The following is a 23926-nucleotide window of genomic DNA, read 5'->3' as shown; positions in this document are numbered from 1 at the left end:
CGGGGGGCGCGGGGGGGGCTCGGCGGAGGGGGGCCGCGAGAAACCGGGGGGCGAGCGAGGTGTGGGGGGGTCCCCAAGCTGGGGGAGCCCCGAGAAAGGGGAGGGGAATCTGCCTGCTTTATGGGGGGGGCTCATGGTTTGGGGGAGGCCGGAAAAAAGGGGGGGTTGAAGAGTGATTTTATGGGAGGGAGCGTGGTTAAAGGGGGGCTCCTTCAAAGTGGGGGAGCCCGGAGAAAGGAGGGCGGTTCATTTTGAGGGTCCCCAGGTTGGAGGAGCCCGGAGAAAAGAGAGGGAGGGATCGTGATATGGGAGGAGGGGGAGCCTGGTTTAGGGGGATATTCCTCAGAAATATGGGGGTATGCCTGGTTTGGGGGGGTCCCCAGGCTAGCGGAGCCCCCCCGTCTGGGGAAACCCGGAGAAAGGGAGGGGGATGCCTGGTTTGGGTGAGGGGAACCTTTAATGGAGGGGGAGCTGGTTTGGGTGAGGGGAACCTTTAATGGAGGGAGAGCCTGGTTTGAGGGGGGGTCCCCAGGGTGGGGGAGAACCGAGGAAGGGCGAGGGCAGCGTGATTTTGGGGGATATTCTGGAGGGGCAGCCCCGTTAAAGGAGGGCTTTGGGGGCTGGGGATGCCTGGAGCAGTGAGGAGGGGGTGTTCTGATGGGTGACCCCCGTTGGGGATGACTCTGGTTTGGGGGGGATCATCCCCTGAGTGGGAGGAGATTGTGGCGAGGCTGGAAAATCACGGGGAGAGCATGGTTTGGGGGGTCATCCCCAAGAGAGAGCGCAGGGGGAGGCCTGGAGCAGCCCCCATAAAGGGGAGCCCTGATGGGGGGGTCGGGCTGCGGGGACACCTCCTGTTCAGGCAGAAACCTCTGCAGAGGAGCTGGGGGGCATCTCTGATTTGTGGGGGGCACCTGCACTGAGGGGTGAGGGGGACATTTTTGGCCCTCCCTGTTCCAAGAGGATGCAGCCCCCTCCCTCCATTCTGTGGCATGGGGGGACAGCGGCGCCAAGGAGGGGGGGGGGACAGCAGGGGGCATCCCGTTTGTGGGATGGGGGGAATCCCCATCCTGGCCTGGGCCTCATCACCATCCCCCCCCAAGATTGGGGTGCTGTGGGTGGAACTGGGGTTCCCCTGAGGATCTGGGGGAGCAGGGGGGTGAGAGCCCTCCCTGCCCTGATCCAGGCCAGCCCCCCGTGCCTTTCCTCCCCCAAATCCCTGCTCCGTGTCTGGATGCCCTGCGGCCGGTGCCAGCTGGCCCCCTCTGCGGCCCCGTTATAGTAGGTACTATTTTGGAAAGAGCAGAAGACACCGAAGCAGTTAATGAGGAGAGAAATACGTTAGCGGAGAAACTCCTGGATCGGGAGGAGGAGGAGGAGGAGGAGGCTGGGGGGGGATGCACATTTCGCTGCCCTAATTGATCCGGTGCCATCCTCGTCCCCCTGCACCAGGAACATCCACTGGGTGCCTCAACTTTCGCCGGGAGGCTCCAAGTTACACAATCACCCCGTTATTAAACCTCCTCCCGCCATGGCTTCCATCATTCCGGGCCGCTGGAAAAGCAGCAGATTTCCCAGCAATGCTTGTAATCCCCGGCCATGGAGCTGTAACCCACCACGCTGCCATCCCTCCCTTCCCCTCTGCATGTGTGTCCAAGCCGTTTTTTATTTATTTCTTCATTTATATATTTATTTATTTTTTTTTCCTTTTTAGCCTTTAGCCTGTCATGTGGCCGATCACATGTTTGATGTTAATAACCTCAAACCTCAGGGAAAGGGGATCCGGAGCGTGGAGGCCCCTCAGGCTCGGGGGAAGCTCCACGGTGGGAGGGGTTTTGTTTTTAATGGGAATAATCCCAAAGTGCTCCCACATTTGGGGGGGATCCGGGGTGTTCCCGGAGCCCTGCATGCGGTGTGGTGATTTGTAGGTCTCCAGGCAGGCTGAGTGGCCGGTGCTGTCTGTAAATCTCCTGCTAAATCCCAGGCAGCTGCCTGTGTTTAGGTTGGCCTTGTTCGGGAAAGGTAATGGCAATGCAGCCATTATGATTCAGCTGAGTCGGCCGGATCCAGGCGTTCTCCCTCTTCCCGGGGCTTCCAGATTCCTGGGAATCCCTCTCAGAGATCCTGCTGGTCCCTCTCAGCGCTTTGGCAACCCCACAAAAATCCTGCTAATTGCTGCCATTAATCCCTATCCAGGTAGGGTGGAGGCTCAGGGCCTGCTCGCCCCAAAATCGCTCCAAAATCACCCCAAAATCCTCCCCAAATCACCCCAAAATCCTCCCAAATTGCTTCTTGATGCCCCAGTGCCTGTGGAAATTTGTGGGGAAATATCTCCTTCTCAGGCCAGGGTTATTGTTGAAAGGTGGTGACAATTGTTCGTGGTTATTAATAATTAAAAAGTGAAGATAAAAAGCTCGTTTTGTTCCGTGGAAAATGCCTGCAATTAAGTAGGATGTGGAATTTTAACTATGTTTAACCTATATATTTACATCTCCTGGGCCCTGCAGAAGGTCTGAACTGTAATTATGTTTAGTCAGTCAGAGGAAATAGAGTTTTAGGCTAAAACTTGTACTGGGGGAGCTTCATTATTAAAATCACAAATTTTGGGGTGTGTCAAGAATGGATTTTTATGAAAATCTTGAATTTTGGGGTAGGCCATCAATTGCTTTTTATAAAATCTCCCATTTTTGGGTGCTTCAGGAAACTTTTTTTATTAAAATCTTGGCTTTTGGGGTAGGTCAGGAACAGCTTTTTAAATCTCTCATTTTGGGGTTTGTCAGGAGTTCCTTTTTATTAATATTTCAAATTTTAAGGCAATAATTGCTCTTTGTAGCACAGTTTTAGCAGGAAGCTGATGGTGATGGAGAATAATGTCCAAATTTTGATCTCTAGAGAGCACTTGGGAAGATTCTGCTGGAAATCTGAAGGATTAGGAAGTCAGGTTGTCTGAATTATCCCAAAATTTGGCTTGAATTACCTGGTGGATCCATGGGATTGATGTATCCACATCCTAAAAAATCCACATTATTCAGGCAGGTGGGAATGGTGCTGCTGCAATCCTGGAGCTCAGGGTGATTAAAAGAAACCTGCAGTGCTTTTTTGGTCATATTTTGGTTGAATTTTATGGTCATATTTGGTTGAATTTTGTGGTCATATTTGGTTGAATTTTGTGGTCATTTTTTGGTTAAAATTTGTGGTCATATTTGGTTGAATTTAGTGGTCATATTTGGTTGAATTTTTTGGTCATATTTGGTTGAATTTAGTGGTCATATTTGGTTGAATTTAGTGGTCATATTTGGTTGAATTTAGTGGTCATATTTGGTTGAATTTTGTGGTCACATTTGGTTGAATTTTGTGGTCATTTTTTGGTTGAATTTAGTGGTCATATTTGGTTGAATTTTGTGGTCATTTTTTGGTTGAATTTTGTGCACCTGCTCCATTCTTCCTGCCAGAAAGTGTAAAATCCTCTGGGAAGCAGAGCTGTGTCCAGTTGCATCCATGACAAATCTTTTCAAAACCTCAGATATTGCTATTTAGACACCAGAGCAAATAATCCACTGGGATTTTTCTCTTATCTATGTGTTATCATTATTATTTTGTGTATCATGGACAAAATGTTGGGCTGGGTGCAGCTGGGATCCAGTGCTCTCTGTTCAGAGACATCCCTAATTCCTGGCTGGAATTCCTGAAGTGTTTCCCTGCTTTTCTGAGGCTTTTTAATTGAGGAAAATCTGAAATTTAAAGGAAATCCCAGGAATTGTGGTGCAAAGCTGGGGCTGGTGCTGTATCCTGGAATTGGGTGGATTTTCCCAATTTGTGCTTTGCTGTCCTTTCTTAATAACTTTCAGGCACCTTTCTCCATGTCCAATGTGGTTTTTGTTTTTTTTTCCCAAATGGAAGACACTGAAAGTGTGGGAATTTTAAACTGAAATTTCAGTGTCCATTTTGTGTGGGATGTGTTTCAGCAGGGAGAGGAATTTGGGACAAGGGGTGAGTGATAAATGGGATATTTGGAATGGGATTCCTGAAGTGTTTTCTGCTTTTCTGAGGGGTTAAATCCCAGGAATTGTGGTGTAAAGCTGAGGCTGGTGCTGTATCCTGGAATTGGGTGGATTTTCCCAATTTGTGCTTTGCTGTCCTTTCTTAATAACTTTCAGGCACCTTTCTCAATGTCCAGTCTGGTTTTTTTTTTTTTTTTTCCCAAATGGAAGACACTGAAAGTGTGGGAATTTTAAACTGAAATTTCAGTGTCCACTTGGTGTGGGATGTGTTTCAGCAGGGAGAGGAATTTGGGACAAGGGGTGGGTGATAAATGGGATATTGGGAATGGAATTCCTGGCTGGGATTCCTGAAGTGTTTCCTGCTTTTCTGAGGCTTTTTAATTGAGGAAAATCTGAAATTTAAAGGAAATCCCAGGAATTGTGGTGCAAAGCTGGGGCTGGTGCTGTTTCCAAAGATATCCTGGAATTGGGTGGATTTTCCCAATTTGTGCTTTGCTGTCATTTCTTAATAACTTTCAGGCACCTTTCTCAATGTCCAATCTGTTTTTTTCCCAAATGGAAGACACTGAAAGTGTGGGTGGGAATTTTAAAGCCCTGAAATTTCAGTGTCCCCTTGGTGTGGGATGTGTTTCAGCAGGGAGAGGAATTTGGGACAAGGGGTGGATGATAAATGGGATATTGGGAAGAAATTCCTGGCTGGGATGGAATTCCCAGAGGAGCTGTGGCTGCCCCTGGATCCCTGGAGCAGCCTGGGACAATGAGAGGTGTGGAATGAGGTGGGATCAGGGGTGGAATGAGGTGGGATAATGGATGGAATGAGGTGGGATAAGGGCTGGAGTGAGGTGATTTCAAGTCCCCTTTATCCCCCAGCCCATTCCATAATCCACAATTCTCTGCTGCCACTGACCTGTTTCACATCCAGCCAAGGATTTTTGGGAATATCCCAGAGCCTCAGTGACACCTCCACCCTCAGCCCAGCTGGAATCACATCCAAGGAGCCTCTCCCTCCTCTCTGCAGCTGCAGACACAGAGAAGATCCCACAGGAATTGTTCCACACACCCTCTGGGGAGCCCAAACCCAGCCTCAGCTCCATCCCTGCCTCCTCAGGGAGTGCAGAGGCCCTTCCAGTTCATCTCCCAATGAAAGGGTTTGTGTGGGATTTTGAAACCTCTGAAATTTCAGTGTCCATTTTGTGTGGGATGTGTTTCAGCAGGGAGAGGAATTTGGGACAAGGGGTGGGTGATAAATGGGATATTGGGAATGGAATTCCTGGCTGGGATGGAATTCCCAGAGGAGCTGTGGCTATCCCTGGAGCAGCCTGGGACAATGAGAGGTGTGGAATGAGGTGGGATAAGGGGTGGAATGAGGTGGGATAAGGGCTGGAATGAGGTGATTTGAGCCTCAGTGACACGTCCACCCTCAGCCCAGCTGGAATCACATCCAAGGAGCCTCTCCCTCCTCTCTGCAGCTGCAGACACAGAGAAGATCCCACAGGAATTGTTCCACACACCCTCTGTTCCACACACCCATCTTCAGCTCCATCCCTGCCTCCTCAGGGAGTTCAGAGGCTCTTCCAGTTCATCTCACTGCCTGAAGATGCTTTTGGGGGATGAAAAAAAAAAAAAAAAAAGTGCAGCTTTCTTCCCACCTTGTTTTTAATATCATCTACAACTCTGGGAGCTGGAGTGTTGGATATTCTCCAGGTTGGGAATTTTCATCACGGAGCAAGCGCCGATAGGAAAGTCAAAGTGGTTTTTTAATTGAGGAGAACCATAAATTCAAGGAGATTGTGGGGTTTTAAACTCAGTGGTTTGTTTAGTGTTGATGTCTTGCAGGAATTAAGGGGGAAAAGGAGCTCTGAAAATGGCTAAAAATGGAATAAAGGCCAAGGTCCATGTGCTCAGACCTTGGGATGCCAAGGGAAAAGTGTGAATGCCAGCAGGGTCAAGACATGGAGGGGGATCCCTAAACAGCAAGTTGTGTCATAATGCAGCAACTTGGCTGGCCAGGGCTCAAGGAGGTGTGGGGTGAGGCAGGCCTTAAAGCAGGAACCCCATGGGATCCCATGAATTCAATTACTTGGCAACCTGATATTTTGTGGGGGGTTTCCAGAAAAAAAAACCTCCAAAACTCATCAGAGTCATTCCAATATTCTTATTATTGTTATGTATAAACAGGAACATTGTTTCATTATCCATAAATGCTGGGGAAAGGGGCTGGTTTGGGGCTGATTTTGTGGCATTTCATCCCAAAAATTAATCCAGAGGTGAATATCTTGGGATGACACAAACTGTGTCCTTGGGATGCCCCAAACAGAACCAGAGCTGCCTCATTTTGGGCTCAGACTTCCAGATCTGAAGATTCTGGGATCCAGGGATGCTCTGCTTGCTAATGAATGTTCTAATTAACAGAAATGCTGGTGGCAAACCCCAAACCCAGCCTTGGGCTCAAAACATGGATCCCATGAATTCAATTACTTGGCAACCTGATATTTTGGGGGGGGTTTCCAGAAAAAACCTCCAAAACTCATCAGAGTCATTCCAATATTCTCATTATTGTTATGTATAAACAGGAAAGATGCTGCATTATCCATAAATGGGATGTGCTGGGGAAAGGGGCTGGTTTGGGGCTGATTTTGTGGCATTTCATCCTAAAAATTAATCCAGAGGTGAATATTTTGGGATGACACAAACTGTGTCCCTGGGATGCCCCAAACAGAACCAGAGCTGCCTCATTGTGGGCTCAGATTTCCAGATCTGAAGATTCTGGGATCCAGGGATGCTCTGCTTGCTAATGAATGTTCTAATTAACAAAAATGCTGGTGGCAAACCCCAAACCCAGCCTTGGGCTCAAAACATGGATCCCATGAATTCAATTACTTGGCAACCTGATATTTTGGGGGGGGGTTTCCAGAAAAAAAACCTCCAAAACTCATCAGAGTCATTCCAATATTCCTATTATTGTTATGTATAAACAGGAACGTTGTTTCATTATCCATAAATGCTGGGGAAAGGGGCTGGTTTGGGGCTGATTTTGTGGCATTTCATCCCAAAAATTAATCCAGAGGTGAATATTTTGGGATGACACAAACTGTGTCCCAGAGGCAGAGGTGTTTCATTTTGGGCTCAAACTTCCAGATGTCTGGATGCTGCGATCCAGGGATGCTCTGCTTGCTAATAAACATCCTAATGAATGTTCTAATTAACAGAAATGCTGGTGGCAAACCCCAAACCCAGCCTTGGGCTCAAAACAACATTGAGGAGCAGTGATAAAGCTTTAGGGCACATGGATTGGGATTTTTCCCTTCCCTCTGGTGGGTGTGCAGTGGGGAAGGCAAAACAGACACGATGGTCTGTGTCTGCCACTTGGAGATGAAGGAGGGCAAGCTTTAGATGGGATATTGGGAAGGAATTCCCAGAGAAGCTGTGGCTGCCCCTGGAAGTGCCCAAGGCCAGCTTGGAACAAGTTTGGATGGTAAAAGTTGTTCCTGTCATGGCAGGGCTGGCACTGGATGGGCAGCAGCCTCAGGTGGGTGTGCAGGGCAGTGGGGAAGGCAAAATAAACATTATGGTCTATGTCTAGCACTTGGAGATGAAAGAGGACAAGGTTTAGATGGGATATTGAAAAGGGATTCCCAGAGAAGCTGTGGCTGCCCCTGGAAGTGCCCAAGGCCAGCTTGGAACAAGTTTGGATGGTAAAAGTGGCCCTGCATGGGCAGCAGCCTCAGGTGGGTGTGCAGGTTGTGCCCCTCAGGATTCCCCTGTTTCATTTTCTTTTCCTGCCTATCAACCCTGCAAAAGTTCATCCCATTTACCCTCCTCCAGGCCATGAAGGGCCTTGTGGCAATAAATGAGCCCAGATTAATTAGCTCCCGTGCCAAAAATGTATTTTTTTTCTTTCATGAAAGGTGTCAGAGTGGAGAGAGCAGTGCCTTTGGGCTGCTCTGGCTGCACAGAGAAGGGAAGGCTGTTCCTTAGGAAGTAGGGCAGGGTGCTGGCTTAAAATAGCTCTGAGCACTGGGCTGTGCTGAAGGAGCTATTTAGGTAAATCCTGGGGTCTCAGTGGGGGCAGAGCTGCCTGCTAATCTAAAGATACTCCTTGGGGATCTATATTTGTCTGGGATCCTTCCCAGCTTGGCTGCTTTGCCAGGTATTCCCTGCCCGTGTTTAGGGCTGGGCATGGCTCAGATCCTAATGGAATGTGACATCATTAAAGAGCAGGAATGAGGGAGCAGGCAGAGTGAGCCCATAATGCAGGGCTGGGCTCTCAGAGGCTCCCAGGGGCTCCTGGAGGTCAGGATTGCTGTGCCAAGGGGCAGGTGTGGAATCCTGGAAGGGTTTGGGTTGGAAAATGATCTTAAAGCTCACCTCATTGCACCTTCCACTATCCCACATTGCTGTAATCCCCATCCAGCCTGGCCTTGGACACTTCCAGGAATCTGGAAATATCCTGGGAAAGCCCCTCAGGATGCATGGGGCAGAGTGAGGTGGGGGATGGAGGCTGGATGCTCTAAAAAAAAGGGAATTTCAGTGCAGATTTTAAGGATTTTTAAGGATTTTCCTGGCAGGAGGAGCAATGTTGGGCATCAGAGTGATCCCATAATGCAGGGCTGGGCACCCAGGGGGCTCCTGGAGGTCAGGATTGCTGTGCCAAAGGGGCAGGTGTGGAATCCTGGAATGGTTTGGGTTGGAAAATGATCTTAAAGCTCACTTCCTTCCACCTCCCACTATCCCACGTTGCTGTAATCCCCATCCAGCCTGGCCCTGGACACTTCCACGATGGAGAATCTGAAAATATCCTGGGAAAGCCCCTCAGGATGCATGGGGAGAGGGCAGATTGAAGTGGATGCTCTAAAGAAAGGGAAATTTCAGTGCAGATTTTAAGGATTTTCCTGGCACAAGGAGGAATGTTGGGCATCAGAGTGATCCCATAATGCAGGGCTGGGCTCCCAGGGGGCTCCTGGAGGTCAGGATTGCTGTGCCAAGGGGCAGGTGTGGAATCCTGGAATGGTTTGAATTGGAAAATGATCTTAAAGCTCACCTCATTGCACCTTCCACTATCCCACATTGCTGTAATCCCCATCCAGCCTGGCCTTGGGCACTTCCAGGAATCTGGAAATATCCTGGGAAAGCCCCTCAGGATGCATGGGGCAGAGTGAGGTGGGGGATGGAGGCTGGATGCTCTAAAAAAAAGGGAATTTCAGTGCAGATTTTAAGGATTTTTAAGGATTTTCCTGGCAGGAGGAGCAATGTTGGGCATCAGAGTGATCCCATAATGCAGGGCTGGGCACCCAGGGGGCTCCTGGAGGTCAGGATTGCTGTGCCAAGGGGCAGGTGTGGAATCCTGGAATGGTTTGGGTTGGAAAATGATCTTAAAGCTCACTTCCTTCCACCTCCCACTATCCCACGTTGCTGTAATCCCCATCCAGCCTGGCCTTGGACACTTCCACGATGGAGAATCTGAAAATATCCTGGGAAAGCCCCTCAGGATGCATGGGGAGAGGGCAGATTAAGGTGGATGCTCTAAAGAAAAGGAAATTTCAGTGCAGATTTTTAAGGATTTTCCTGGCACAAGGAGGAATGTTGGGCATCAGAGTGATCCCATAATGCAGGGCTGGGCACCCAGGGGGCTCCTGGAGGTCAGGATTGCTGTGCCAAAGGGGCACATCCTGGTGAACCAGGTCAGGTGTGGAATCCTGGAAGGGTTTGGGTTGGAAAAGGATCTTCAAGCTCACCTCATTGCACCTTCCACTATCCCACATTGCTGTAATCCCCATCCAGCCTGACCCTGGACACTTCCAGGATGGGGAATCTGGAAATATCCTGGGAAAATCCCTCAGGATGCATGGGGCAGAGTGAGGTGATGAATGGAGGATGGATGCTCTAAAATAAAGGAAATTTCAGTGCAGATTTTAAGGATTTACCTGGCAGGAGCAGGAATTTTTGGCTGTCCAGGCTGTTCTGATTTTCCAGCCTCTGAACCAAAAGCTCACTGCTGCCTGGTGGGAGCACCAGTTGAGTGATGATTTTCTGGGACAAGGTGATCCTTAATGTCCAAATGGTCCTTTAATGTCCTTAGTGATCCTTCCAACCCAAATCTTTTTGGGGTTCTGGGATCTCAAATCCCACTGCCCCTGTTTCCATTGAGGGCCACTGGGATCCCCTCTGATTGGGATCCTGAGGAGCTCAGGGGGAGTTTTTTCTCCAAAATTCCCCACCAATTTTCCACCTGGAGCTTCCTTTTGGCATGATGGTCCAAAAGAATAAGAGTTTCCAAATAAGAGTTGAAATGAAATAATTTCTCCAAGGAGAATTTCCCAGGATGAATTTCCCAAGCGATTCAGGGTGAATTTCAGGAGAACACGAGGAAGTGCTGTCAGCCTGGATTGCTCCAGAAAATATTCCCTTTTATCAGCTGCTGAGCAGAGCAAGATGTGGTAAAATGGCTTCTCGAGCAGAATATTATCCCAAAGGTGATGTCCTGGAAAAATCCCACCAGGGTTTCGTGGAGGAAGAGTGAGCAGGGCACAGGAATTGCTGATTCAGCAGGAGCTGGAGCCTCCTCTCATCCTGCTCATCCCTGCCATGTGTGGATGTGGGAATCTGCTCTGGGACTGATTTATCCCAGTTTTTAGGGCCTGTTTTGTCCAACCAGGAAGGTTTGAATTCTGTGCAGCTCCTTTTGGACCATCAGCACCTTGGTTACAGATCTGGGAATAAGCACCTGACAAGGAATATTTTATGCAGAGCAGTTGAAAACAATGAGGATCCAACTCAGGGTGAGGGTTTGAGGCCAGAGATGGGAAGAGAGAAGGGGAGAGAGAAGAGAAGAGAAAAGGGAAGAGAAGAAAGGAGAAGAGAAAAGGGAAGAGAAGAGAGGAGAAGAGAAAAGGGAAGAGGAGAGGAGAAGAGAAAAGGGAAGAGAAGAGAAGAGAAGAGAAGAGAAGAGAAGAGAAGAGAAGAGAAGAGAAGAGAAGAGAAGAGAAGAGAAGAGAAGAGAAGAGAAGAGAAGAGAAGAGAAGAGAAGAGAAGAGAAGAGAAGAGAAGAGAAGAGGGAAGAGAAGAGAAGAGAAAGAGAAGAAGAAGAGAAGAGAAGAAAGAAGAAGAGAAGAGGGAAGAGAAGACCAAGGCCCAGATTGTGTCCAAATTCATCATTTTGTGCTCACATTTCCCATTTCTCCATTTTGTGCTCACATTTCCCATTTCTTTTTGCTGCTCCAGCAGGAATTTTCCTGGGGGTTGCTCTGCCCAGGATTCCCACGTGGATCAGCATGTTCCCTGGAGCACAGATCTTGGAAGGACACAAAGTTGTGTTTGCTTAGAGCAGGTTTGAAATGGGCTCCAGAAGCCCTTGGGAGCCGTGGCAGGGTTGGGTTCACATTCCTGGGATTTGCCTTTTCCACCAAGCCCCCGCTGGGCCTCCATTAATGAGCTATTAGTGGCCAGGCTGGAACCTTGGCAAACAGGTGGTGAATTTCCCTGCCTGCTGACATCCAGGAATCCCTCCCTGCTCCTTGGGGGAAGTCACTTTTTTTTTAAAGTAGCTGCAGCTGTTTGCTCTAAACTTCCTCCTTTTTCCTCCTCCTTTTCCTTTCCTCCTCCTGTTTTTTTCTCCTCCATTTCTTTTCCCCCTCCTTTTTCCTCCTTAATTTTTTCCTCCTGAATTTTTTCCTCCTCCTTTTTTGCTCATCCTTTTCCTTTCCTCCTCCTTTTCTTCCTCCTCCTTTTTCACCCTCCTCCTTTTTCTTCCTCCTTCCCTCCTCTTTCTCCTTTCCTCCTCCTTTTTTCCTCCTCCTCCTCTTCCTTTTCACCTCCTTTTTTCCTCCTCCTCCTTCTTTTTCCTCCTCCTTTTTTCTTCCTCCTTTTTCACCCTTCCCCTTTTTTCCTCCTGAATTTTTTCCTCCTGAATTTTTTCCTCCTCCTTTTTCCTCCTCCTTTTCCTTCCCTCCTCCTTTTCCTCCTCTTCTTCCTTTTCTTCCTCCTGCTTTTTTCCTCCTTTTTCCTTCTGCTTTTTCCCCCTCCTTTCCCCCCTCTCCGTTTTCCTCCTCCTTTTCCTTTTCTCCTCCTTTTTTCCCTCCTCCCTTTTTCTCCTCTTCTTTTCCTCCTCCCTTTCTTTTCCTCCGCCTTTTCCTTTCCTCCTCCTTTTTTCCTCCTCCTTTTTCCTTCTCCTCCTTTCTCCTCCTCTTTTCCCTCCTCCTTTTTTCCTCCTCAATGTTTTCCTTTCCTCCTTTTCCTTCCCTCCTCCTTTTCCTCCTCTTCTTCCTTTTCTTCCTCCTGCTTTTTTCCTCCTTTTTCCTTTTGCTTTTTTCCCCCCTCCTTTTTCCCTCCTCCTTTTGCTTTTCTCCTCCTTTTTCCCCCTCTCCTTTTTCCTCCTCCTTTTTTCCTCATCCTCTTCCTTTTTTCCTCCTCCTCCTTTTTCCCTCCTCCTTTTCCTTTCCCCCTCCCTTTCTTTTCCTCCTCCTTTTTTCCTCATCCTCTTCCTTTTTTCCTCCTCCTCCTTTTTCCCTCCTCCTTTTTCCCTCCTCCTTCTCCTCCTCCCTTTTCCCCCTCCTTTTCCCCCTCTTTTTTCCCCTCAGGCTTTGCAGTGACTCCTTGCAATCCCACCAACGAGAGGCAGACACTGGCTTTGTTGAGTGATGATTTTCTGGGAATACATTGATTTTTAACCTCTGGGAAGTTTGTAGAGCTGCAGGCTCACAAAGAGAGAGTTTTTCCAGGCTGGAATTGCAGAGTTTTGGGCTCTGCTCGCTGAGCTGGCACTCAGTGATGTCCCTGCTCTGGACTCATTGGCTCAATGACAATCCCAGGAAAATCCGCATCAGTGCCGCTCATTAGGAGCCAAATCTGAGCTGGAAACTTGCAGGCAAATGTGGATTTTATCACTTCAGGGAGGCTGAGGGTGCCCACTGATAGTATTTTGAGGTCTCTGATCCATGGGGATCTTTGGCAGGAGCAGGAGCCAGGCCAACCCCACAGATCCAGCTCTGGGTTCAGCTTCACTGAGGGTGTGGGGTGTGAGGAGCCCTGGCTGCTGTGCCAGGAGGGTTTGGGAGCTGCTGCCTGCTGAGGCTTAAGTCACCTCTGCTTGAATTAAACCCTCCTGGGTTTAATCCTGCCTGGAGCAGAGTTCCAGCTCCACCTGGTGGGACCAGCACCAGCAAAACCTTGGCCCTGAGCTCTGCTGGGGAATCCTCCTCAGCAAAGGCACCTTGCTTGCTCCTGGCCTCATTTGCTGGCCAAATTCCCAGCACGACCAGGATAATTACTGCTATCCCAAAGATTTCAGGGAGCTGTGAGCACAGGGTACCAGGATAATCACTGCTAGCCCAAAGATTTTAGGGAGCTGTGAGCACAGAGCAGCAGGATAATCACTGCTAGCCCAAAGATTTCAGGGAGCTGTGGGCACAGAGGAGCAGGATAATCACTCCTATCCTGAAGATTTTTGGGAGCTGTGAGCACATTTCAGGGAGCTGTGAGGTTTCAGAGGCTGGTGAGGCACTGGGATGATTTTCCTCTGCCTGCCCCATCCGTGGAAGTGGCCAAGTCCAGCTTGGAGCAACCTGACCTAGCCTGGAATCAGCAGCCCTGACAAAACCTCAGCCCTGAGCTCTGCTGGGGAATCCTCCTCAGCAAAGGCACCTTGCTTGCTCCTGGCCTCATTTGCTGGCCAAATTCCCAGCAGGACCAGGATAATCACTGCTAGCCCAAAGATTTCAGGGAGCTGTGAGCACAGGGGAGCAGGATAATCACTGCTAGCCCAAAGATTTCAGGGAGCTGTGAGGTTTCAGAGGCTGGTGAGGCACTGGGATGGTTTTCCCTGAAAATCTCTGCTTGCCCCATCCCTGGAAATGGCCAAGTCCAGCTTGGAGCAACCTGACCTAGCCTGGGGAATCCTCCTCAGCAAAGGCACCTTGCTTGCTCCTGGCCTCATTTGCTGGCCAAATTCCCAGCAGAACCAGGATAATCACTGCTATCCCAAAGATTTCAGGGAGCTGTGAGCACAGGGTACCAGGATAATCACTGCTAGCCCAAAGATTTTAGGGAGCTGTGAGCACAGAGCAGCAGGATAATCACTGCTAGCCCAAGGATTTTAGGGAGCTGTGAGGTTCAGAGGCTGGTGAGGCACTGGGATGGTTTTCCCTGAAAATCTCTGCTTGTATCCCTGGAAATGGCCAAGTCCAGCTTGGAGCAACCTGACCTAGTGGAAGTTGTGCTGGAATGAGATCATCTTGAATGTCCCTTCCCACCCAAAGCGTTCTGGAATTCTGTGATGTTTCCTTGGTTGTTCATGTCTGCCTGAGGTCGGGGTGGATTTGGAGCCTCTTGGACAGCCCAGGTTTCTGTGGGAGCCCTGAGCACGACCCTGAGCAAATTCTAATCCTTCTTTTTTGCTCTGAGGAAGGAACCTCCAGATTTCAGAAGTTCCAGAAATAAAGGGGAAAGTATCTATTATTATTATTATTATTATTATTATTATTATTATTATTATTATTATTATTATTATTATTATTATTATTATTATTATTATTATTATTATTATTATTATTATTATTATTATTATTGAACCTGCAGAACCAGGTGTGTGTGTGTGCTTGATATCTTGATTTCTTATTTTTATAGGATCAAGCCCTGATAAATAATCTGGAAAATAATTTTCCAGGGCTGTGCTCTGTTTGTGTTTGTGTTTGCATTTCCATACCCAGAGCTGTCACCTGCTTTTTTTTTTAGCCTTAAATGCACCTGGCTCCTGCTCAGCCTTGGGGCCTGCCAGCTTCTCCCAACGTGGCCTCAAATTTTGGGTGTTCCTCCTGGGAGCTGCTGAGGCAGGGACAGATTTGCTGCTGGCTCCATTGCTCCATCCCAGCTCTGTCCCCTTCGAAGAAAATCCTTCATCCAGCTCCTACAATGCAGGTATTTTTAGGGTTATTGTGAGGAGATAATTCTGCTTGTCCTACAAAAAAGGAATCTGTGGCTGCAGGTGAGGATCAGAGGCAGCTCTCCAAACCAGAAGCACAATTGGAGTTCTGCCAAAAACTGGGACATGGTAAACTGGAATTTAGTTCCCCTTTATTTCTGGAACTTCTGAAATCTGGATGTTTCTTATCCAGAGCAAAATAGAAAGACTGGAAGGTGCAAAAATTTGGGGGAAAACAGATGGAAATGGCAATAATAATAATAATAATAATAATAATAATAATAATAATGATAATGATAATGATAATGATAATGATTATGATGAATCTGTGGCTGCAGGTGAGGATCAGAGGCAGCTCTCCAAACCAGAAGCACAATTGGGAGTTCTGGCTAAAACTGGGTGGAATTTATTTCCCCTTTATTTCTGGAACTTCTGAAATCTGGATGTTCCTTATCCAGAGCAAAATAGAAGGACTGGAAGGTGCAAAAATTTGGGGGAAAACAGATGGAAATGGCAATAATAATAGTAGTAATACTAACAATAGTAATAGTAGTAATAACAACAACTATATTATTATTATTATTATTATTATTATTATTATTATTATTATTATTATTATTATTATTGTTATTTTCCCTTTATTTCTGGAGATTCCTTTGCCCAGATCAAAAAAGAATGATTGGAACATGCAAAAAATTTGAGGGAAAACATGGAAATGGCATTAATAATAATATAATATAATATTATATAATATTATATAATAATAATAATAATAATTATTGTAATAATAATAATAATAATAATAATAATGATAATATTCATCCTGGCTCTTGTGGCTTTTATACAAGAAAGTTTTTACTTCATTTTGAGATTTTTCTTTGACATTAATGTTTATTTTAATAAAGGAGAAGTTCATTCTTTCCTCAGGTGGGAGGTGACGAAGCTCCATTTTTATTTTTATTTTTATTTTTATTTTTATTTTTATTTTTATTTTTATTTTTATTTTTATTTTTATTTTTATTTTTATTTTTATTTTTATTTTTATTTTCCACGCAGTTCCTGCAGCTGGAACGAACAGTTCTGTGCCATGACAGGGTCAGGCTGCCTGTGCCAGCCCTGGAAAATTATTTTCCAGATTATTTATCAGGGCTTGATCCAATAAAAATAAGAAATCAGGATATCAAGGACACACACACACCTGGTTCTGCAGGTTCAATAATAATAATAATAATAATAATAATAATAATAATAATAATAATAATAATAATAATAATAATAATAATAATAATAATAATATGGAAATTACAATAATAAGAGTTCTGCTTCTCAGTGCTGGAAGTTTTTATTTCCCCTCTATTTGGGAGTCTGGTTCTGCAGGTTCAATAATAATAATAATAATAATAATAATAATAATAATAATAATAATAATAATAATAATAATAATAATACTTTCCCCTTTATTTCTGGAACTTCTGAAATCTGGAGGTTCCTTCCCCAGGGCAAAAAAGAAGGATTGGAACGTGCAAAAATTTGGGGGAAAACAGATAGAAATGGCAATAAGAATAATATAATAATAACATTATTATTATTATTATTATTATCATTATTATAATTATTATTGCCTGGGCCTCCACTCAGTGCTCTGAGCTGGGAATTGCTCACAGAATTTGGAATTTATGGCCTTGGGGGTTTTTTCTCCAAGGGTTTGTTCCTTATTAATAACTCTGAAAGCTGAAAATCCACCTTTTCCCCAGCAAAAAAATGCAATTTCTGTGACTTTTCTGTGCTGGATTTCTCCACATTCTTCCCTCTGAGCCCTGGACTCAGCTTTGAATAGATGAATGTAGGTTAGGTGTGAATGGGAATAAAATCTGGGATAAAAATAACTTTGGGCTCTTTGGAAATTGGGAAAAGATTTTAAAAACCTCACCCTGCAGTGCTCAGCTCAGCCCTGGAGCTGCTTCTCCCTTCACAGGGGTTTGGGTGGACTTTTCCTGGGATATTTCTACATTTGTCAGCCCATCCAGCTTCCTCACTGTCCAAATCCTCAGTTTTGCCCCAAAATGTGCTTTTTTTACTCCAAATTTCACCTCTCCCCATGTGCTCTGTGCTGAGGAGCAAATTGGGAAAGAGGAAAATAAAAACCCTCCCTGCTCTTTGTCGTGTGCCCAGCTCAGTTCTGGAAATTCTCCCTTCCACAGGGGTTTGTGTGGCTCCTGGTGGACTTTTCTACCTTTACCAGCCCATTCAACCTCCTCAGTGTCCAAATCCTCAGTTTTACCCCAAAATGTGCTTTTTTTGCTCCAAATTTCATCTCTTACCATCACTCTGTGCTGAGGAGCAAGCAGGGAAGGGGCTTTGTTTGGATTCACTCCCAGATGTGAGCAAGCAGGGAAGGAGCTTCTTTTTTAATTTTCTCCCAGCTGTGCCCCAGGAGCTGCAGGGAATCCTCTCTCTGGTTTGTTTTAGTGAATTTTGCGCCCTGTGGGTTTATTTAGGGGGATTGAGGGGATCCCTTTTCCAGTTTGTTTTAGTGAATTTTGGAAATTGGGAAAGAGGAAAATAAAAACCCTCCCTGCTCTTTGTCATGTGCCCAGCTCAGTTCTGGAAATTCTCCCTTTCACACGGGTTTGGGTGGAGTTTTCCTGGGATATTTCTACCTTTACCAGCCCATTCAACCTCCTCAATGCCCAAATCATTAATTTTACCCCAAAATGTGCTTTTTTTGCTCCAAATTTCACCTCTCCCCATGTGCTCTGTGCTGAGGAGTGAGCACGGAAGGGGCTTTGTTTGGATTCTCTCCCAGCTGTGAGCAAGCAGGGAAGGAGCTTCTTTTTTAATTTTCTCCCAGCTGTGCCCCAGGAGCTGCAGGGAATCCTCTCTCTGGTTTGTTTTAGTGAATTTTGCACCCTTTGGGGTTAATTTTGGGGGGATTGAGGGCATCCCTTTTCCAGTTTGTTGTTGTGAATTTTGGAAATTGGGAAAGAGGAAAAAAACCCCATCCCTGCTGCTCGTGCTGTGCCCAGCTCAGCCCTGGAGCTTCTTCCTTCCTCAGGGGTTTGGGTGGACTTTTCCTGGGATATTTCTATCTTTACCAGCCCATTCAACCTCCTCAATGCCCAAATCATTAGCTTTACCCCACAATGTGCTTTTTTTGCTCCAAATTTCATCACTTACCATCACTCTGTGCTGAGGAGCGAGCAGGGAAGGGGCTTTGTTGGGATTCACTCCCAGCTGTGCATCAGGAGCTGCAGGGAATCCTCTCTCTTGTTTGTTTTAGTGAATTTTGAGCCCTTTGGGGTTATTTTTGGGGGATTGAGGGGATCCCTTTTCCAGTTTGTTTTAGTGAATTTTGGAAATTGGGAAAGAGGGAAATAAAAACCCTCCCTGCTGCTTCTGCTGTGCCCAACTCAGCCCTGGAAATTCTCCCTTTCACAGGGGTTTGGGTGGACTTTTCCTGGGATATTTCTAATTTTGCCAGCCCATTCAACCTCCTCAATGCCCAAATCATTAGCTTTACCCCAAAATGTGCTTCTTTTGCTCCAAATTTCACCTCTCTCCATGTGCTCTGTGCTGAGGGAGGGGCTTTGTTTGGATTCTCTCCCAGCTGTGAGCAAGCAGGGAAGGAGCTTCTTTTTTAATTTTCTCCCAGCTGTGCCCCAGGAGCTGCAGGGAATCCTCTCTCTGGTATGTTTTAGTGAATTTTGAGCCCTGTGGAGTTAATTTTTGGGGGATTTAGGGGATCCCTTTTCCAGTTTGTTGTTGTGAATTTTGGAAATTGGGAAAGAGGGAAAATAAAAACCCTCCCTGCTCTTTGTCATGTGCCCAGCTCAGCCCTGGAAATTCTCTCTTTCAGAGGGGTTTGGATGGACTTTTCCTGGGATATTTCTATCTTTACCAGCCCATTCAACCTCCTCTGCGTCCAAATCCTCAGTTTTGCCCCAAAATGTGCTTTTTTTGCTCCAGATTTCATCTGTTACCATCACTCTGTGCTGAGGAGCAAGCAGGGAAGGGGCTTTGTTGGGATTCTCTCCCAGCTGTGCACCAGGAGCTGCAGGGGATCCTCTCTCTGGTTTGTTTTAGTGAATTTTGCACCCTGTGGGTTTATTTGGGGGGATTGAGGGGATCCCTTTTCCAGTTTGTTTTAGTGAATTTTGGAAATTGGGAAAGAGGGAAAATAAAAATCCTCCCTGCTCTTTGTCGTGTGCCCAGCTCAGCCCTGGAAATTCTCCCTTCCACAGGGGTTTGGGTGGACTTTTCCTGGGATATTTCTAATTTTGCCAGCCCATTCAACCTCCTGAATGCCCAAATCATTAGTTTTGCCCCAAAATGTGCTTTTTTTTGCTCCAAATTTCATCTGTTACCATCACTCTGTGCTGAGGAGCAAGCAGGGAAGGGGCTTTGTTTGGATTCTCTCCCAGCTGTGCATCAGGAGCTGCAGGGAATCCTCTCTCTGGTTTGTTTTAGTGAATTTTGCACCCTTTGGGGTTATTTTTGGGGGATTGAGGGGATCCCTTTCCCATGTTGTTGTTGTGAATTTTGGAAATTGGGAAAGAGGGAAATAAAAACCCTCCCTGCTGCTTCTGCTGTGCCCAACTCAGCCCTGGAGCTTCTCCCTTTCACAGGGGTTTGTGTGGACTTTTCCTGGGATATTTTTAATTTTGCCAGCCCATTCAACCTCCTCAATGCCCAAATCATTACTTTTACCCCAAAATGTGCTTTTTTTGCTCCAAATTTCGCCTCTCCCCATGTGCTCTGTGCTGAGGAGTGAGCACGGAAGGGGCTTTGTTTGGATTCTCTCCCAGATGTGAGCAAGCAGGGAAGGAGCTTCTCTTTTAATTTTCTCCCAGCTGTGCACCAGGAGCTGCAGGGAATCCTCTCTCTGGTTTGTTTTAGTGAATTTTGCACCCTTTGGGGTTAATTTTGGGGGGATTGAGGGCATCCCTTTTCCAGTTTGTTGTTGTGAATTTTGGAAATTGGGAAAGAGGAACAAACCCCATCCTTGCTGCTCGTCCTGTGCCCAACTCAGCCCTGGAGCTTCTCCCTTTCACAGGGGTTTGGGTGGACTTTTCCTGGGATATTTCTAATTTTGCCAGCCCATTCAACCTCCTCAATGCCCAAATCATTACTTTTACCCCAAAATGTGCTTTTTTTGCTCCAAATTTCACCTCTCCCCATGTGCTCTGTGCTGAGGAGTGAGCACGGAAGGGGCTTTGTTTGGATTCTCTCCCAGACGTGAGCAAGCAGCGAAGGAGCTTCTCTTTTAATTTTCTCCCAGCTGTGCCCCAGGAGCTGCAGGGAATCCTCTCTCTGGTTTGTTTTAGTGAATTTTGCGCCCTTTGGGGTTATTTTTGGGGGATTTAGGGCATCCCTTTTCCAGTTTGTTTTAGTGAATTTTGGAAATTGGGAAAGAGGAAAATAAAAACCCTCCCTGCTGCTTCTGCTGTGCCCAACTCAGCCCTGGAGCTTCTTCCTTCCTCAGGGGTTTGTGTGGACTTTTCCTGGGATATTTCTAATTTTGCCAGCCCATTCAACCTCCTGAATGCCCAAATCATTAGTTTTACCCCAAAATGTGCTTTTTTTGCTCCAAATTTCACCTCTCCCCATGTGCTCTGTGCTGAGGGAGGGGCTTTGTTTGGATTCTCTCCCAGATGTGAGCAAGCAGGGAAGGAGCTTCTTTTTTAATTTTCTCCCAGCTGTGCCCCAGGAGCTGCAGGGAATCCTCTCTCTGGTTTGTTTTAGTGAATTTTGCGCCCTTTGGGGTTATTTTTGGGGGGATTTAGGGGATCCCTTTTCCCTGCAGTGTTTGGCCAGCGCTGCCTCTCCAGGCACGGAGCTCCTGCTCCTTTTTCAGTAATGAATCTGCCTCAGGGACTCTGGGATGTATAAACAATCATTTGTGGCTCACTCTGAGTTCTCCTCTGGAGGTGGGGATGGGGCAGCCCTGATGAAGCTGAATTTTAAGTGTATTTTAAGGACTGGGATAGGGAGGAATGGGATTTTTTTTTTTTTCCCCTGTGGGATTTTTATCTGGCACTGAGGGATGAGCACTGCTGGTGGTGGAAAAGCAGCTTTTTCCCAGATTCTCCCATTTTAACTATTTATGTCCTGTCAAAGTGTTGCAAATACCCCCTTGCTCATAAAATAAATAAAATCCATGTTAATTTGGCAGGAAATGGAATCTTGCCATTGATCCCTTTGATTTCCCTTTTAATTTCCTTTTCATTTTCCCTTGAGCACACCTGACCTTTTAATCCATTTCACACCTCAAACTTGTCTTGCCTTTGTGTCCTTTTGTTGTGGATGGGTCCTCAGCAGTGTCCTGGTGGTGGAGCAGGAATTCTGTTTTCCTGGTGGAGCAGGAATTCTGTTTTCCTGTTAAAGCAGGAATTCTCTTTTCCTGGTGGAGCAAGAATTGCTTTTCCTGGTGAAACAGGAATTCTCTTTTCCTGGTGAAACAGGAATTCTCTTTTCCTGGTGGAACAGGAATTGCTTTTCCTGGTGAAACAGGAATTCTCTTTCCTGGTGAAACAGGAATTCTCTTTTCCTGTTAAAGCAGGAATTCTCTTTTCTTGTTAAAGCAGGAATTCTCTTTTCTGTTGAAACAGGAATTGCCTTTTCCTGATGGAGCAGGAATTCTCTTTTCTGGTGGAGCAGGAATTCTCTTTTCCTGGTGAAACAGGAATTCTCTTTTCCTGGTGGAGCAGAATTCTCTTTTTCTGGTGAAACAAGAATTGCATTTTTCTGGTGGAGCAGGAATTCTCTTTCCTGGTGAAATAGGAATTCGCTTTCCTGGTGGAGCAAGAATTGCTTTTCCTGTTAAATCAGGAATTCTCTTTTCCTGGTGAAACAGGAATTCTCTTTCCTGGTGGAGCAAGAATTGCTTTTCCTGTTAAATCAGGAATTCTCTTTTCCTGGTGAAACAGGAATTCCCTTTTCTGGTGGAGCAGGAATTTCCTTTTCCTGGTGGAGCAGAAATTCTCTTTTCCTGGTGGAGCAAGAATTGCATTTTTCTGGTGGAGCAGGAATTCTCTTTTCCTGTTAAATCAGGAATTCTCTTTTCCTGGTGGAGCAAGAATTGCATTTTTCTGGTGGAGCAGGAATTCTCTTTTCCTGTTAAATCAGGAATTCCCTTTCCTGGTGAAACAGGAATTGCTTTTCCTGGTGAAACAGGAATTCTCTTTTCTGGTGGAGCAGGAATTGCCTTTTCCTGACCATGGATTTGGGTGCCCTTGGTGCATTTACAAACCCCACACCTGCACATTTCACTGTTCAAACAAGCCTGGGTGCAACACCTGGGTTTGTGTGCAGAGGGAAGGTGGCACAGAGGTCACAGGGTTGAATTCTTGGAATGCTGGGAGTGGTTTATTCATAATTTTCATTAATTATTTGGGAGCTGCCTCTGAGGATGAGCTTAACCATTGCCTGGGCATTCCAGAACCAACCCTGGAGTTGCAGTGAGAGGAGCAATGGATTTGAGCTGAAAAAGGAGAAATTTAGGGTGGATGTAGAGAAGGAATTTTTCCCTGGGAGGGGCTGGGATGGAATTCCCAGAGGAGTTTTGGCTGCTCTGGATCCCTGGAAATGTCCCTGGAAGGGCTTGGAGCAACCTGGGGTGGTGGAATCTCCTTCCATCCCAAGCCATTCCACAGCTCTGATTTCTTTTGGTGAGATAAGGACTTATCTCCTCGTTTTCCAGAGAGGAGCAGGAACTGGGTGAGTCTCTCCACCCTTCTCAGTGCCCTGCAGGTACAAAATTCCAGGGCAGGTTGCTCTCAGGGCTGTTCCTGCTCTTGGAGAGGGAACATCTCTTCCTCGTGGCCAAGAGAAAGGAGCATGGATAAAGACAAAATTGAGATGGATAAAATTGAGATGTTTCATTAAAATGAGGTGGCTGAAACCCTGGCAGAGCAAAGGAAGAGTTGGTTCCTGGTCGTGCCCAGCTCCTTGTGGGAGTGGAGCTGTGCAGAGCCAAGGAGGGAACTTACATAAAAGTTCTTGGCTGAAGCCTCAGATCTGATCTTGCATAACTTTGCTGGCAGGAAAAGGCAAAGCCAGGAGCTGCCTGAGCATCTCTGGGTGGGCAGAGCTGGCCTGGGGTCACATCCCAGCTTTGCTGGGTGCTCCAACCCCACTTTTGGGGTTCTCACTGCCTTGCTGTGGCTGCTGAGGTGTTGGAGGCTGTGGCTGCCAGGGCTGTGCTGTGGGAGGAAATGAGGGGAGATGTGAGGCTGGCACCAACAGGATCAGGGATGGCATGAGGGAGGGCAAAAGGAAGGAAAAAGGTGGAAATGCCAGCCCAGGACTTGCAGTGAGGGAAAGACTGGGGTTACCAGGAAAAGGCAAAGCCAGGAGCTGCCTGAGCATCTCTGGGTGGGCAGAGCTGGCCTGGGGTCACATCCCAGCTTTGCTGGGTGCTCCAACCCCATTTTTGGGGTTCAAAAGGTGGAAATGCCAGCCCAGGGCTTGCAATGAGGGGAAGACTGGGGTTACCAGGAAAAGGCAAAGCCAGGAGCTGCCTGAGCATCTCTGGATGGGCTCTGCTATCCTGGGGTCACATCCCAGCTTTGCTGGGCTCTCCAGCCCCACTTTTGGGGTTCTCACTGCCTTGCTGTGGCCATGCTTGAGTGCTGGGGAATATGGAGGTGAATGGTTTCTGTTTCTCTCTTGTAAATCATTAACCAAGCTGAGGGGTGAATCCAGCAGCTCTGGCAGCTCAGCTCTTTTCTCACTGTTTGAGAGCATAATTTCAGTGGGAATTCCATTTCTGGGTGAGAGGAATACTAGATTTGTGTTTCCAAACAAGCTGTGGGGCTGCTGGTAGATGAAGCCAGCACTGGGAAATAAAAGAAACTACAGGAAGGATTCCACTGATTATTGAATGGAAAAAAAATATTATTTTACAGATAAACTTTAGATTTGTTGATAAATGAAATTAGATATTGAAAGGTGAAAGAAACAATGAGGAAGAAAAACCCCGAAATTCCATAAGGATTTTAAAAGGAGGATT

The 23926-nt window shown here is 46.6% G+C and overlaps 1 protein-coding gene across 7 annotated transcripts in view; it reads left to right on the top strand.

Moving 5' to 3' along the window:
* Positions 1 to 23926, top strand: part of PPP3CC (protein phosphatase 3 catalytic subunit gamma) — a 63731-nt gene that overhangs the window by 155 nt on the left and 39650 nt on the right. The window lies entirely within an intron of this gene.

The sequence above is a fragment of the Melospiza melodia genome, chromosome 23, assembly GCF_035770615.1.
Source record: "Melospiza melodia melodia isolate bMelMel2 chromosome 23, bMelMel2.pri, whole genome shotgun sequence".
NCBI classification, from domain to species: domain Eukaryota; kingdom Metazoa; phylum Chordata; class Aves; order Passeriformes; family Passerellidae; genus Melospiza; species Melospiza melodia.
The sequence above is the reverse complement of the archived record's forward strand: the minus strand, read 5'-3'. Positions and strand labels throughout refer to the sequence as shown.